We start from the raw sequence: 14,912 nt of genomic DNA on the forward strand, positions 1-14,912 counted from the left end.
TAAAAGCAATAAAAGACCTGAATCATTTCAGAACAAAAGGCCTTAGAGTAATATTCAGTCCTTTTAGAGGTTCTCTTACATCTATTTTACTGAAATAAGTAAGCAATATTTTGTGTTTCTCTAAGTTGTAATTTAAAGGAGAGATCTTCACAGCATGTTAATCAGTAGTGCTATTTTACTATCAGCTTTCTTTTCTTGTACTGTCAACCTATGTGAAACATGAGATTTACATACCTAATTTATACACTATGCAGATATTTTTCCACAATAGTGCATAAATGTTAATTATGCTATATCAACATGCTAAAGGTTGAAATCAGTTTGCACTGTGGGAGTCTAATGGTTATTAGATGATGCTGTGATAAAAAAAAGAAAGAAAATTTTTTAATTTTATCTACTGTCTACAGAATTTGGTCCATAATTGGAAAGATTTCTGGTACTGAGTTTGAAATAGTGCTTAGCATCCAAACTACAAGAAGGAAGACATTTTAGTTCCAGTTTGAGCTTAACCTGTTTTGAACTCTCTATAGATTTGCTGGATATACAATTGTCAGAAAATTAATAGTATCAACAAAGAGTAAAATAAAAATTGATGTAAAAACCACGAGAGTCAAATTATCTGTTCTGTTTTTATCCTGTTCTAGACATTCAGGATTTCCCTTTTGGCTAGTTTGGAGCTGTATTCCACAACTTCCCTGGACATTTCTTCTAACTAACTAGGTTATTTTTGCTCTACTGCTATCTCAGTTTGCTTTACATCATAAACTTTCGTAATATTACTCGGAGCATTTTTTTTTGTTGTTGTTCTGTGAAAGCAATTACTTTAAAGAGCACCTTCGTGCTCTTATTTTCTAAACAAATATGTTGTAAAATGAGACAAATTACTCCAAGCAGCTCAGAGACTCTTGACAGAGCAACTTCAGTTCTTCTTCTTTAATAGACTAAATACCTAAGTATTAAAGTGCTCAGAAAGTATTTAACAGACATTTTTTCAGCTCTAACTATCTGTTTGTTGCAAAATATTTTATGTGCATGAAATGTGCTCTTGCACTGTTAGTGCCATTCTTTAAACTTCAGGTTATAAAGACTTCTACAACAGAATCAACCTGACCTCAATATGGCAGTCCTTTAATACCACTCCATGATTTTAATACTGACAGACATGATGATTATAACAATTAATGTTATCATAATGACTTTCCTGTTATTATTATTGTGATCCATTTTTTCATTATCAACCAATATAAAGATCTAATTTAACTTACAAGATACATACCAGGCAATTAATGTTGAGCTAAAAGCAGCCTAAGCAGTTTCATTACAACTCCTCAGCTTTGTAGTTAAATACAGTAAACAGCCTGGCAAAGTTTAAGAAAAAAAAAATGACTCCAATTTTTATATTAGTACATTTTATTATTTTTTTCAGAATAGTTTAATTACTCATTATAGTAACAATGTAAAAATATTTAACAAGAAAACACGTACACACATATAAGACTTGAACTCTCATATTTTTAGTTACATAAACTTTAAAGACCTGAGACTACACTCCAAGCACTAATTAAGTTTTGGTATTTATGTTTTTGAAAACCCAACTGAGCAATTCAAAGAAATTGTAGCTCAGTTGGATGCTTAGTGTTTGCTTGGATGCTGTATACTGTGGAGCACTTCAGAACAGAAGCACCTAAAATCGTCATGTTTATAAATGTAGGCCATGTCTCCTGCCGTCTTTTCATTGATACTCACGCTATATCCTTTGAAAAAGTTCTGGCACATTTCTTTTGAAACAAGAAACCTGTGAAATAATTTGATTTAAAGCCACCTATGATTTGTCTTTGAAACCCTTTCAAATGCAACGCTTTCGCTGTCATAAACAATTTTCCACTGTTGTGCCCCAGATTTTTTCTTCTACATGCCATCCTTTTTGCACTATATCCTTGAGGGATAGTGACTCCAAAAACTTGCAGAATTTTGCTTAGAGATAATCCCTCTTCCTCCCCGGTTTGTTGCCAGCCGAATTTCAGCTTGGTTTCCTGCTAGATGAGCTCTCCACACTGAGGCTAAGCTTGCTCTACCTTGTTTTTGTCTTTGGTAGCTACTCCCAGGAGATTTGCTTACTCTCCTCTCTTGAACTCACTCTGTCCCACCAGTATGGGAGTACAAAAGGGAAGAGAAATAAGGGAGCCTTTCATGGGTTTCACTTTACATGTGTCCCAGCCTTGCATCTATCTCACATGACTGATTGTGAAAGACAAAAATATTGGGGAAGTTTTCTTATCTTAGAGTGGGAAAAAGCCATTTCTAGGTAGGAGGGATGGCAGAGTGGAGAATACCCCTTTTTATAATGAACCTATAAAAAGAAGGAATTGTGGCTCCCATGATCTGGCATGTAATAGGCACTATTAAAAAGTGGGTAGTCTGTGCTATAGTGTAAGTAGAAGGATAGAAAGGGAAAAGATGTGAGAAAGAGCATGATGGAGAGACTAAAAGAGAAATAATTGACAAGTTACATAACCACAGGTAGTAGAAAATAAGAAAAACTGTAAATACTGAATAAAGAAGAAACCTTTGGTGAGCTATTTTGCGTCATTTTTTAATATACTGTCAAAAAAAAGCCATTGAATGATGTAAATTTTCATTGTTCTAGTCAAATGCTGTGTTCCAAGATATTACTCTCTCCTACAGGATACAAGAACACATATTTGAAACGCCTGCACATGTTTGCTTCATCAGGCTTACTCCAGCATGCTTCACATAAAACACAGTCACATTTCCAAATCTTCTTTATTCTCTTGTACAAAAAGATTGTCTTGCAAAGCTTGGCACTAACTGTAGTGGTGATTCACAGACCCATATGTCTGTTGGGTTTTACTCCTTAATTTCTTACTGTTTCCTGTTTAAATATTCATACATTGTTAACTCTTATCTCCTCATCCTGCTAGTTTTAAGCTATTTAAGCTGAATCTCTCACGTATAAATCCTGCTAGTTGTATGCCTTTTAAACTGAGTCTTTCTCATATAAATGATTTTTAAAGCTTCCCTGGTTAATTTTGTTGATTTCTTTGATCTCCTTCTGTTTTGTGTAGTTGATACATGCAGGTTTCTCTCTGAACACAAGTCAGGTGAAAGGAGAGTGGAAGATAGCAGAGCAATTTTACAGAGGAAAAAAAAAGACTGCAGGAATAAAAGGAAAGGAAGAAGGGTAAAGGTATGGAAGGAAAAAAAAGTAGCGTTTGAATTAGATGTAAAAGAATCATTCTTATGGAAACTGGATTATGAGTGCAAGATATTGAACAGTTTTTATGGCCCCAGAGAGACATGTGTTTACTGGCAGCCTCCAGCCTTGCTGCTGCAGTTCATTGTGGTGAGACTGCAATTACACAGCTATGAACTCCCTCTTATTACTTGTCATTAAGGTAAAAATGAGCCGCCAAGGATACTGTTTGCATACACCTGTCAACCCATATCCAACGTTCAATGGTCTTCTAAGAGGTGTAAAGAGTGCTGCTTCGCCCCCTTGCTCCTATGCTTTGGATGTGTAGCACATACCACTGAAAGCTCTTGAAGTAAAAGCTGTTCCAAGTCTTCCCCTTTTGACTTTATTTTAAGCATAGGTTATTAATAAAGTCTTCTACACAGTTAAAGTAATTTTGAAATGTGATTTCTAATATCGAAAATCAATTAGTCTGCTCTACCAACTTCGTTTTTCAATTCTCCTTTAAAAAGGACAGAGTTTCAATTAAGTAAATATGTGTAAGTAGGACATTTGGAAGCAGCTGCATTTGGAAGAGTAATATTACAGATGGCTACTTCTGATGCACATACCCTCACTGAATTTGTTTTGCACTTTTTTCGTCATTTTCAAAATGTTCTCAAAGGTAGAAATCAATAAGATGTTCAGAATCTGTAGTTTAAGGAAGCAAAATGGACTCACCAAGTAAGCTTTTACATTATTGAAAGACTTAATAAGGAATATAATTTACATTTGCAATTCAATAATATCTAAACATTGAGGAAATATATATGACAGTATGCAAAGTATTTTCACCCACAGTAATACTCCAGATGAATGTAGATACACTGAGCTATTATAAAAAGAGATGTGTGATTTTTTTTCTTCAACTGTCAAGTTAATAAATAAATTCTTTGAATGGCTTAGTAACAGAAGATGAAATACGTTTCTGTGGAAAAATGAGACTTTCTGATTTCTTCTTATTAATGTCACAGATGACACATTTACCTAAAATAGTTTGCAGTGGTCCATAAAGAGATGCAAAACTGCAAACAATAAATAAAAGACTGTACTTGGATTTTGAATTTTCTAAAGGATTATTGCACAGATGGTACTATCTGCAAGATAAAATAATTCTAGAGACCATTATCATGAATGACTGCTCTAGACAGTCATCCTGGTCTTAATTTCCTTCTTTTACTTTAGATCCGAATAATTAAATTATAAACTAGTTGAGAAAACAAACAAACAAAAAACAAAGAAACAAAAAAGCTTAAGAGCCTTTAGGGTATGATGCAACTTATCTAAAACTTAGACATTTGAGTCTGAATTAGTGACCCAAAGGCTGTCAGTACAATCAGTGAGAACCAAGAGGCATCCCCAATGACTATTTATCTTGATAGGGAGATGACATATCTCAAAGTAAAATAACTCATCTTTAGAGTAGGTTAACTAATAAAAAAAAAAACGCAAAAATGTCTCAGATGATTAAGTCCAACTTCTAAACAGTCAAAGATAGGGCAGATAAGTAGAAGCATTGCATACAGCTCTAAATTTCCTACTCAGTTTGATAAAGTCCTCAGATTTGCTAAGAGATCTACCAAATACACAGTGGTAAGCTACCAACTCCTGAAAAGTTGCTTAAAAACACAAATGCATTACTACTGTGTACCTTGCTACTACCATTAGCAATAACCCCATCAGCCTGACTTTGATCCAATCAAAATAATGGAATAGCTGATGCAATAAATAGCTTGATTAATAAAGACTTAAACTGGGTTGCTTAAGATAATGTCAGTCATCATGGGATTATAGAAGATATTTTGGATCTTATGAAATTCAGATTTTTTTTAATGAACTTACAAGTAGGGCTGTATGAATTACTGATTTTTAGTTCAGCTGATGAACTGAAAAATTATGTAGGAAAAGGGAATTGGAGTGAATTTATTTTTTGGTTTTTGTTTTTATTATACTGAAATACTGAAGCAAGTAATTTTGGACTACATGAAACATTTAGTTTGATATGAAACAAAACCTTTCATTTGGGGGTAGAATGAAAGCTCCCTGGAAACCTGTATTTCAATGAAATATCGTTTTTGGTTGACGCCCAGTGTTCAGAACAACCTCTATCATCCTGTCCTCCTGCATAACACTTTTTGGTCCAATAAGCTGTTTTGAATCATTTCTCTGTTTCCCTACAGCACTGTGGGTCCTGGTAGTTATCCCTTCTGACTGATCAATGGAGAAATCTCAGCCCACTGGGATAAAAGTAATTCTTCAGGACAAAACAAAAAGCCTACGCTTATTGAGACATTTAAGCTATAGAGACATTAGATTTGTAGATCAGTATTCCCTAAAATAAAACATATGTACAAACTAAAAGTTTTGAGAACTATTTCCTTTCCCTGGTAAGATCTCAAAGGTCTAGGAGGCAGTTGATGGTCAATTAGATGTTACTTTAAAAAGGGGTCGGGAAGTGACATCCAGATCTGAAGCTGTGACGCATTTCTCGATCCAGTAGTAATTGGCCTAAATCATCTTGCTTAAAAATTAATTGATATTTTCAAGACACTATTGATTTCACTTGGTAGAAATCAGGGTCATTCTATGTTTCTAGCTGCACATAAAGATGTATGGCTATTTATCCCAAATTGAAAGAATTTGGTTTTACTCAATATATCATTAAACTTGTATTGATTGTGGAAATTTGACTGAGTTTAAATGAGCTGATTTTGCTGAAAGATTATGCAAATTTGAAAACTACAGTGATCTATGTAAAATAACTTTTTGGCCATAAAACACTTTTAGACAAAACTAGGTAATGAGTTTCCTCTTGCTCTTTTATTGCATTCCTCCTCTTAGAATTGTGATAATTTCTATTCTGTAGGCAGCATATTATCAGGATTGCTCAAAATTGCCTTTTTAAAAAATATTAACTTATCTGTTAAATATTTTACCACTGTTGTTTTCCAAACAAAATTTAATTATCCTCAATGACATCAACATTTTTAGGAGTATTTGTATATGCAGTAATAAGTGCCATTACTTTGAGGGACATATTGCTCTTGAAAAAATGTGTTTGTGCAGTAATAAATTTTGCATAAATGCAAGTGGCCTCCCATGAACTATCAGGAAAAAAAAAAAATCAAAACAGAAAAACCAAAGTTGGCTGTCATCAGTGTGTTTATTTGTGCATGCATTGTATAGCAAAGACTTTATTTTTGCGTGATATAGGAGCATATACTCTATTAAATGTCAAGCCACACTTTAATATATCAGTTCTAGAATTATGAAAAATAAACAAGAGTTTTGAAGGCTTAGGAGCAAAGCATTTTGATCTGCCATATTGGTCTTGTGGTTTAAGACCAAATGACTATATGAAGGCTAAATGAATTTGTTTACCAAAATGCTTTAGTCACAGAGATATGCAATTTTATAAATTACCTCCCAGTGTTGTGGGAGAGATGGTGCAGCAAGGAAGAGAAGTTGTGTGGGTCAGTGTAGTGGTGTCTTGTATGATCTCCTTGTCCTGTTGTCCTCCCAAAAGCCTTTTCAGAAACTCTTGGTTAACTTCAAAATTCCTAAGTGCCCTTAGTTATGTGTGGGTTGTAAATGACTTGGTTAGTCCAGTCAAACTGTGGTGTTGTTTTCTAATTAGCTGTTGCTAGTGCTCCCAATCTGTTTGATCTGGACATTTCTGGGCACTTTTGCACTTCTCGTGGTCAACAGATTTTTGGCATAGCATGGCTGTCTTTTGCCTTGAATACACAAAAACTGTTTGTGGTTTATTCCATTGCTTGGAATGGGTGGTTAAGCACATTTTGTCTACTTCTACTTACACAGAAGGCTGGCTGAGGCTTGTCTGCTTTTACTGATTTTTTTTTCTTTTTGAAAGTAGCAGTAGGAAGTGGTGTAGGATTCAGAGGGATATGCTGTACATCATGTTACACAAGATTAATAAACATCTTTATCTCCACTTATCTATACTGTCTTTTAAACTGAATGCTGATAACAAGGATTCCCACTTTCCTGACAGTAGGTTCATAGTTTATAGTAAGTTTTCTGTTCATTCTCAGCATCTTTTCTTTTATGTCTCTTTTTACTAATCTGGGTGCCTTCATTTCTTTCTTATAGCTTGGGGACTCGGGAGCTTTTGTTTAAAAAGCAAATCAGAAAAGTCTTACTTACAAGGGAAAGTAAACTACAACTTGAAAACTTTAATTTTATCCTTTTTTCATTTAAAAACAGAGTAAAAAATTAAGGAAGCAATGCCTTATTCTTTTTAGAGTGTATTCTAGTTGGCTGTTTGAATTTGAAGAAAGACTATGAGCAACTTTCATTTACACTGAAAACAATGTAAAGGTGGAAAGTTGTTGTTTGAAGTGAATAATTAATGAAGAAGAAAGTGGAAATGAAACAGTTTCCTTACAATTATGACTGAATTTAAACTTCTGTGACTTCAGATTTGGAAAGCTTAGTAAAGAAACAAATGTTTTGGTTTCTTCGTGATCTGTGCTGTGGTGACCTTTCTTCTTCTTCCACGTTTATGTTGCTCATTCCCCTATTCCCCTATCTATCTGAGCCATAACTCACCTCGTTGGTGCTTATTGACATGACATGTGTCAAACTAATAGGATATTTTTCTGTTGTGAGTGATAAAATGCAAAAGTAAAGGCCCTGAAATATTTAAAACGATCAACAGCCTCCAGGAAAAAATGTAGCTTTATGTATTCAGCCATGCAACACTTGAAAGTGAAGGAACTTGAAGTGAGGGAACTTTTGTTGCAACTTCAGTATCTTACACAGACAGAACCACACTGAGTTGCTGAGGACTTCTATTCCATCTTCCATCATGTCACCTGTGAAAGTGGAAGTGGAATTTTAGTGGCAGAAGGAGAGTGTGAAAAGATTTGAAAAATGGGATTATTATGCATATTAATGAAGTAAATTTAATGCTCCGTGCCAAAATAAATATAAATTATACCCATAGGATAGCAACAATAGAATTTTGAAGAAAATGGTCCTCTTTAAGTGACTTAAGGATTAACATGACCAATCAGCTTAACATAAACACCCTCCTACTCTATTTGACGTAACAGAGTATATAATTTTGGAAGCAAAGAACGATTAGGTAGATTGAGAGAGGTTTATGATCAATAATTGGTATTGATTTTGAGGCTCTGTTACTTTAGAAAGTAGCGGGGGCCAATATGAGCTGCTTGAGCAGTGAAACAGATGGTCCCAATGACCTGTTACTGCAGGAACTATCTCTAGTTGTGTTCAGAGGTCTGTAGCCATCTTAAAAATCTGTAAATCTATTAAGACTACTAAAAGTGCACACTTTAGCTCATTAAGGTCATGTAGTTTCTGTAAATTTTGTGGAGGCCAGAGGGAATCATTAGTCATTTAGTGTAATCTCTAGAATAGTGAAGGCCATAGAATTTTGTCCCGGGAGCACTTTTTTTTTTTCTTTTCTTTCTTTGACAGTTAATTTCCTAAATCAGAAATGCTTTTTTAGAGAGAATAAGGGTTATTTCAATATTTGGAAAAAGTGACAGGTACACAGAGCAGTCTGTGACAGTGCTTCTTCTGTTTCTTGTGCATATCCATAGTCAGTAAACAATAAGCATCTTAATCTTAGTGTAAAAACTGAAAATATATGTACAGTTTTAAAAGAAATCTAATTAAAAGATTTTTTTTTTGTAAAGTACAGATTTTAAAATCAGTTAAGTGGTGGTTTTGAATCTGTGACACATGAATTTTGGGATGACATTGTAATGGCTGAAAAAATGTGCACTGAGGGAGCTCAGATAAGCTAAGATGGAAATCTGGTTATACACAGTACAGGAAGCTCTCGCTCTCTGTTACTTTCACTATTTGTCTCAATAAGCTTAAAAGCTCTGCAGACAAACTTGCATGGACATAATTAGCTTGCTGTGTGGAAATTTGGCTGGAGGACTTTCACGAGTAATGCAAATAAACTACCGTTTGAAACTGTGCATCTTTCAAACTGCTCCTAATTCAAGCAGGCTATAGCAAGAAATATGTAATGTAGGTATGCTGTCTGCTGCTTGGTCAATGATCATATACTGCTGGGTCTGTGGGGACACATAGAGCAGTAGCAAAAAAAAAACACATTTAGACACAAACTCATTCAGTCATCTGCTGCTAAGAGAGGAATGTTTCTTCTCCAAGTTTCTGCATTTTATTTTTAAATAAATCAAACACAGGGATGCAGTTGGGTTTGGAATTTATGTCGTATAGCTCCGTAGCCGTAGTTAGTTGTGTAGGCTCCATCTACAGTCAGAGGAAAGAAATAATAAGTAATAGTAGGTAATTCACTCCAATTCTCTTGGACACGTCCTAGAATGGTACCGACTGACTTGGGAGAGCGCAGTCATCAGCTTTGTGCATCTATAAGATACCCTAAACTTCTCTTTCAGACTATTGCATTCAGTGTAAATAATATATCTACATGCAATTTTCCTAAAAGTCAACGGAAATAGCATGACACAGATTCTTCCTGCAGGCTTGTCTAAATAATTCCTTTTGTAATTATTCTTATAATCTCAACCCTGCATGATCAAGGAGACTGGATGGCATTAATCAAAACACAGGCAGTTTTTAGTTGATATTTAGGAAAAGATGAGTAGGTCCTTACAGAAGAAGATAAGCTATGAATTAGAGAAAAAAACAACATCTTTCTTCCTGCTTAAATATACTCTAAAGAGATAGATAACATATATAAAGACAGTTTTTCTAAAAATCAGATGAAATTGTTTTGTGCTTGCTTGAGCTCCCTCTTTTAAAAACTATTATAACTCTAATCCATGGGTGTGTCTAATCAGCTCATTTTCCTTGTTGATGTGTTCTCAAAAAGCTAAATTGATTCAGATACCTCTGTAAACTTTGTGTGACTAGATTGTAGATCAAAAATGCAATATGCAGCACACTTAAAATAACATGTCCTGTGAAATATGTGCTTATTTTTAAGAGCATAAATGATTCCATAGACAAGTTGACTTCAATGGCAATATTAATTATTTGCCATAGTGAAACGTAGGAAAGTCTGTTCTTCCCTTAAAGGCAGAAGCATGAGTATGATAAAACAATATATTAAATTGTTTGCTGTTTTATGGCAGTCTTGTAATTCACCGAATTAACTGTTTTTAATTGAAGCTTAGGGTTTGACAGTGCATGCCAATCCTTGAATGTCTTTGCTGAAATCCCAAGGAAATTAAATGGCTTGGGAATGTAATTTCTGCATGTTCAACCACCTTCTGTTCTAAATAGTGATCACAATCCTGTGCTTATGTTTTATAATCTGTTTCCATGGAGATAGTACCATACACACAGGGTGGTTGTTCCGTTGCATACAATCAAGTAGGATAAAAATGTTGATTAAAATGTTCACAAAAAATCTTCCCATACAATAATTAAAAAGGAAAAGTGGAAGAAAATAAGATGGAATTTAGCTATCTTTTAAAAGAATCCTTAATCACATAATTGTTCAAATTCTCTGCTTCAGATTCCTTGTCTTGCACTGTTCTTTTTTATAACAATGTAATACTTTTTATTTGAATTTACAATGAAAAAATCTGAGTATTTAAATAAATAATGGCCCAACACAGATAGTTGTCTGACTGCTGCACTATATATGAGTGTTTCTATTACCTTTGTATGATTCCATGGCAAATGAACCTGAAAGGCAGCAACCTCAAAGTCTCCTATCATCCTATTTGAGAGAGAATGAAAAAAATCCCTTTTCAGAATGATTTTACACATAAAATCTAAAACATGTTTTGCATAGCTTTTACAAATAAAGAAAAACTTTTCAGAACGTCTCATTCAGTTTAATCATTAATTGCTTTTGACTGTAGTACTACATAATAGTCTTGGATGTGTATTACAAAGACAAAATGTTATAAATCTACATCCTATACTATAGGCCTGATCTTTTTTCCTTTTGAATCACTGTTATTGTAGAAAACTCCAGTGGCTTTCTGAGCACTATACAAGATACATATTTATACTGTGATTCAGAATCTCATGCAAGTGTGACTATTCATATTCTTAAACATTTTGCTAAATCAGACTGTAAAGTATTCTTGCTTTGTCTGGCTCTCTGTATAAAAGACAGGCAAGTTAAACTAAGAGTCTTGAAAAGTCTCAATTGAACTTGCTACATCAACCATAGGTTAAATAGTTTGGGATATTTCCACTAGTTTTCTTTTTCACTTTCATATATTGTTAGTGTGTCTGAGACTTTTCAGCAATGGGGGTAAGCCAATGTGAGCTTGTGGGAAAAGGTTCCCTACACACCTTGCAAGACACCAGAAAGTGCAGAAGTATCACTGAGAGAGGATACTGAATGCATGGCTGTCCTTGACAGAAAGCAAAAGAAAGAAGCACTCAGTTTAAATGTATGTACATCATGACTAATGTTTGTAATATACCAAAGATAGGATTTTGCGTAAACTTTATCTCTGGCATCTTGGTTTTCATGGTTTTAAAATGGGTTTGAAAATGAGCTAAATGCAGATATTTTTGTCTTGCTATATAGCAGCTGTAACATTAATATAATTTCACTAATGGGACAAATGTATCTGTTGTTACAATGTATTTCAGTAAATAAATATTAAGAAAACTTACTTGGTCAAGTGATTTTATGAAACATGCCCTACTTAAAATAGACAATATGGGATTTCAAACTCTTCAGTGAAAGAAGACTTTACAAAAAAAGCATATTGAACAAAAATCATAATATGATAAAATGTAATTAAATATAAGATTGTTAGGATTAGGATAAATATGCATTGTGTCCTTATAATTGAATTTTTAATTGAATATGTTGCTACCTGAATCCATCATTTGCCCCTCACCCCCAAAAAACCCTTTTACCAGACATTCTCCAACTTTTGCTTTAGCTGTTTACAGTTAAAATGGTTGAGTGATTGTTCTGAGAATAAGCGTACAGGAAAAATAATGGCTATAGCATCTACTGGATGCCCTTCATATATTTCTTAGAGGAAACCCAGTTTGTGAAGGCATATGTTCTGCAAACTGAGCCCACAACCACTGGGAGCAATACATAGACTCCAAATCTGTCAGCATATCACAACAAAACTGTATGTATCTACTTAGCATGCTGACAAGAACACCAATAAACACAAAAGTGAGGCCAGAATTCTCACTTGCTGATAAGCTCAATTAATTATATTATGGAAGGCTTTCCAGACTTCTTGTTTGGATAGAGTAAAAATTTACAACTGCCATGTGTTTGACCGTGATCTGTTTGTAAAGCGCATTTCCTTCACTGATGGGAATTGGTATTCAGATACTAGTTTAATAAGGAGATTTTAATTTTCAGTCCTTTCTTAATCCTGAAAATGTACCTGGCTGTGCTGAAGATGGACCTGTGTCCACTGGAGTCTTCAAAAGTATGGGAGGCTGTGAATTAATTGAATTGTTTGTTTCAGTACATAAGGAGTTTTAGAGAAAAAGATCCCCATAAATTTTTTGAATAAAATTATTAATTTTAGTCAAATATCTTAATATAGTCTGTGAAAATAATATTCCTAAACTTCCTTTTGATATATAAGGTATAGATTATGACGTTCATTATAGCATTCAATGGCATTCATTCTGGCATTCAATAAAGAATAGTGATAGCATTAGTTTTTAGAACTGTAGCTCTACTTTAAATGTTAGAATGTATAAAATATATTTCACCCAGATTTCACCCACTATTCTCTGACAATCTGTGAATTAAAAAAAAAAAAAAAAGGAACATGCTTCAGTATTTTCAGAGGAAAAAGTTTCTTTATATTATTGAACCCTGAAGGATTTGAAGATTTAGGTGAGAAACTTTATTTTGCAGTCACTGATGAGAGTTTGGGTAGAAGTGGATGTTGCCATGACAGTTGCAGGAGGCACATGATAACCTTGGTCTTTGGGCCAGCATTACTTGTTACAGAAAAATTGATTTGGATGTGAAGAGCTGAGCAATTTTTGAGATGATATTGAGTACGTGATAGTTTAGACTTTTTCATTTGCCTACTCTGGTCTACTGATATTAAAGGGATTGCTTATTTTTAAGAGTAAAGTGTTCTGGGAAAGGTGCTATAGAAGAACAAACTATGTTTAAGATAGGTTATGAACCATTGCTGTGCACACTGAAAAACAAAAAGAAACAAACAAACATTTGGTAGATAAATATTTAGGCAAATAAATTACTAATTTTAAACTACTAGTTAGTTTGTCTGTCTTTCTTTGCACACTGTCCCAAATTGTGATAGTCTAAAAATAAACATTAAAACAGCCCTGAGATGACCCTTTTGATCATATTCACAGGAGGCTTTCTTCATATAAAATTCAAGTTGACAGCATTGTGAATAGAGAAATATAGCTGTAGATTCTGTGTGATTCACATGTTACCTTGCAAATGTGCTCACATTTTGATGCTAGAAATAGACAGTTGCAAGTAATGAGATAGACCCTAGTGGGCAGCAAATCAGATGAGTTTCCCAAGTGTTTAAAAAGAAGGATTTACACTTCAAAATTCAACAAACTTTGTGACAAGCAGAGGAAAATGTCCAGATTGTCTCAACATTGAGGATTTTGTTGCCACTTGGTGAAGTGGGAGTTGGATAAGGTGTTGGAAAACTGCAAACATGTCAGGGTGCAGAAGGCAGAAATCTTGGATAAATGCCAGGCTGGTCTGTCTGGGCTAAAGGGTATTGAAGAGTTCAGGAAGACCATTTGCCCATCGAGTGGCTGTGATGACTGCAGGCTATTAAGCTCCCTACCCATATCAGCTTGGGAACAAACTTAAAAAAAAAAAAAAAAAATCAGTAGGGCAATTTCCCTCGTTTAGCACCTGTAAGTAATACAAATTGGTTGTGAATTGCTGCTAGTTTTTTGGGGGTGGCAGAAAGAGGATTCTGGAGAAGATTGATTTTGCCTCAAGTCCTTCCTTTAGCTGTTATACTATTACTGTACACTGAAATACTGTTTAAAAAACTTGTTCTTGAAAGGGCCTTGCATTTACTTTAATCTAAACATCTTCTCACTGCTCTATGCTTATTTTCATCAGTTATACCTTAAACCTTTAAGTTTAATTTGTACTTACTATTTCTAAAACAAAGGATGGGAGGGCAGGGGGAAGAGGAAGGGATGGGAAGGAATCTTTGTAGTTCTATTATTAGACTGGAACATAGATTGTTCCAAAATAAAAGCTAGAAATATATCTAAAACTACTAATATATATCTAAAAACTACTCTACAGTTATTTCTATAACATTGCTGGAAATAATTTTCACGCCACAGGGACCTGTTCTGGGGGAGGCAAGGTCCAGCAGCCTCAAAGGCACTTCACTGATGCTTATTCGGTAAGGCTTTTGCTTCTAGAGAGTGGGTAATTCCTAATTGTGGAAGAATCTTAGTTTAGCATAGGAATAAAAGACTAATCTGTTTGTTAATAAGCATTTATTGTCCACATTAAAATATGGTATTTGTTGGAGAACTGCCTAAAATTCTTATGGAAACCTAATAGCTCACTGTAGTCTGTAAATCAATGTTCTCTCTGAAAATGGTACCCTTAGTTTGTACTTAGATGATTAGGAAAAAAATAGGTAGCTTCTTTTGCCCTCTTTTTTGATTGGGCTTATTCTTGCAGTTT

General features: G+C 34.3%; 1 protein-coding gene and 1 long non-coding RNA gene across 3 annotated transcripts in view; both read left to right on the plus strand.

The window, feature by feature from the left end:
* IMMP2L (inner mitochondrial membrane peptidase subunit 2) overlaps nt 1-14,912 on the plus strand; it is a 436,842-nt gene that overhangs the window by 390,703 nt on the left and 31,227 nt on the right. The gene's annotated exons all lie outside the window — the stretch shown is intronic.
* On the plus strand, nt 2,072-2,565 carry LOC148593683 (uncharacterized). Its single transcript, XR_015913654.1, has 2 exons — nt 2,072-2,434; nt 2,465-2,565. It is a non-coding gene; the product is annotated as an uncharacterized LOC148593683 (long non-coding RNA).

Source organism: Tinamus guttatus, unplaced genomic scaffold (assembly GCF_059628265.1).
Source record: "Tinamus guttatus ecotype Peru unplaced genomic scaffold, ASM5962826v1 Tinamus_guttatus_pri_ptg000355l, whole genome shotgun sequence".
In the NCBI taxonomy this organism is placed as follows: domain Eukaryota; kingdom Metazoa; phylum Chordata; class Aves; order Tinamiformes; family Tinamidae; genus Tinamus; species Tinamus guttatus.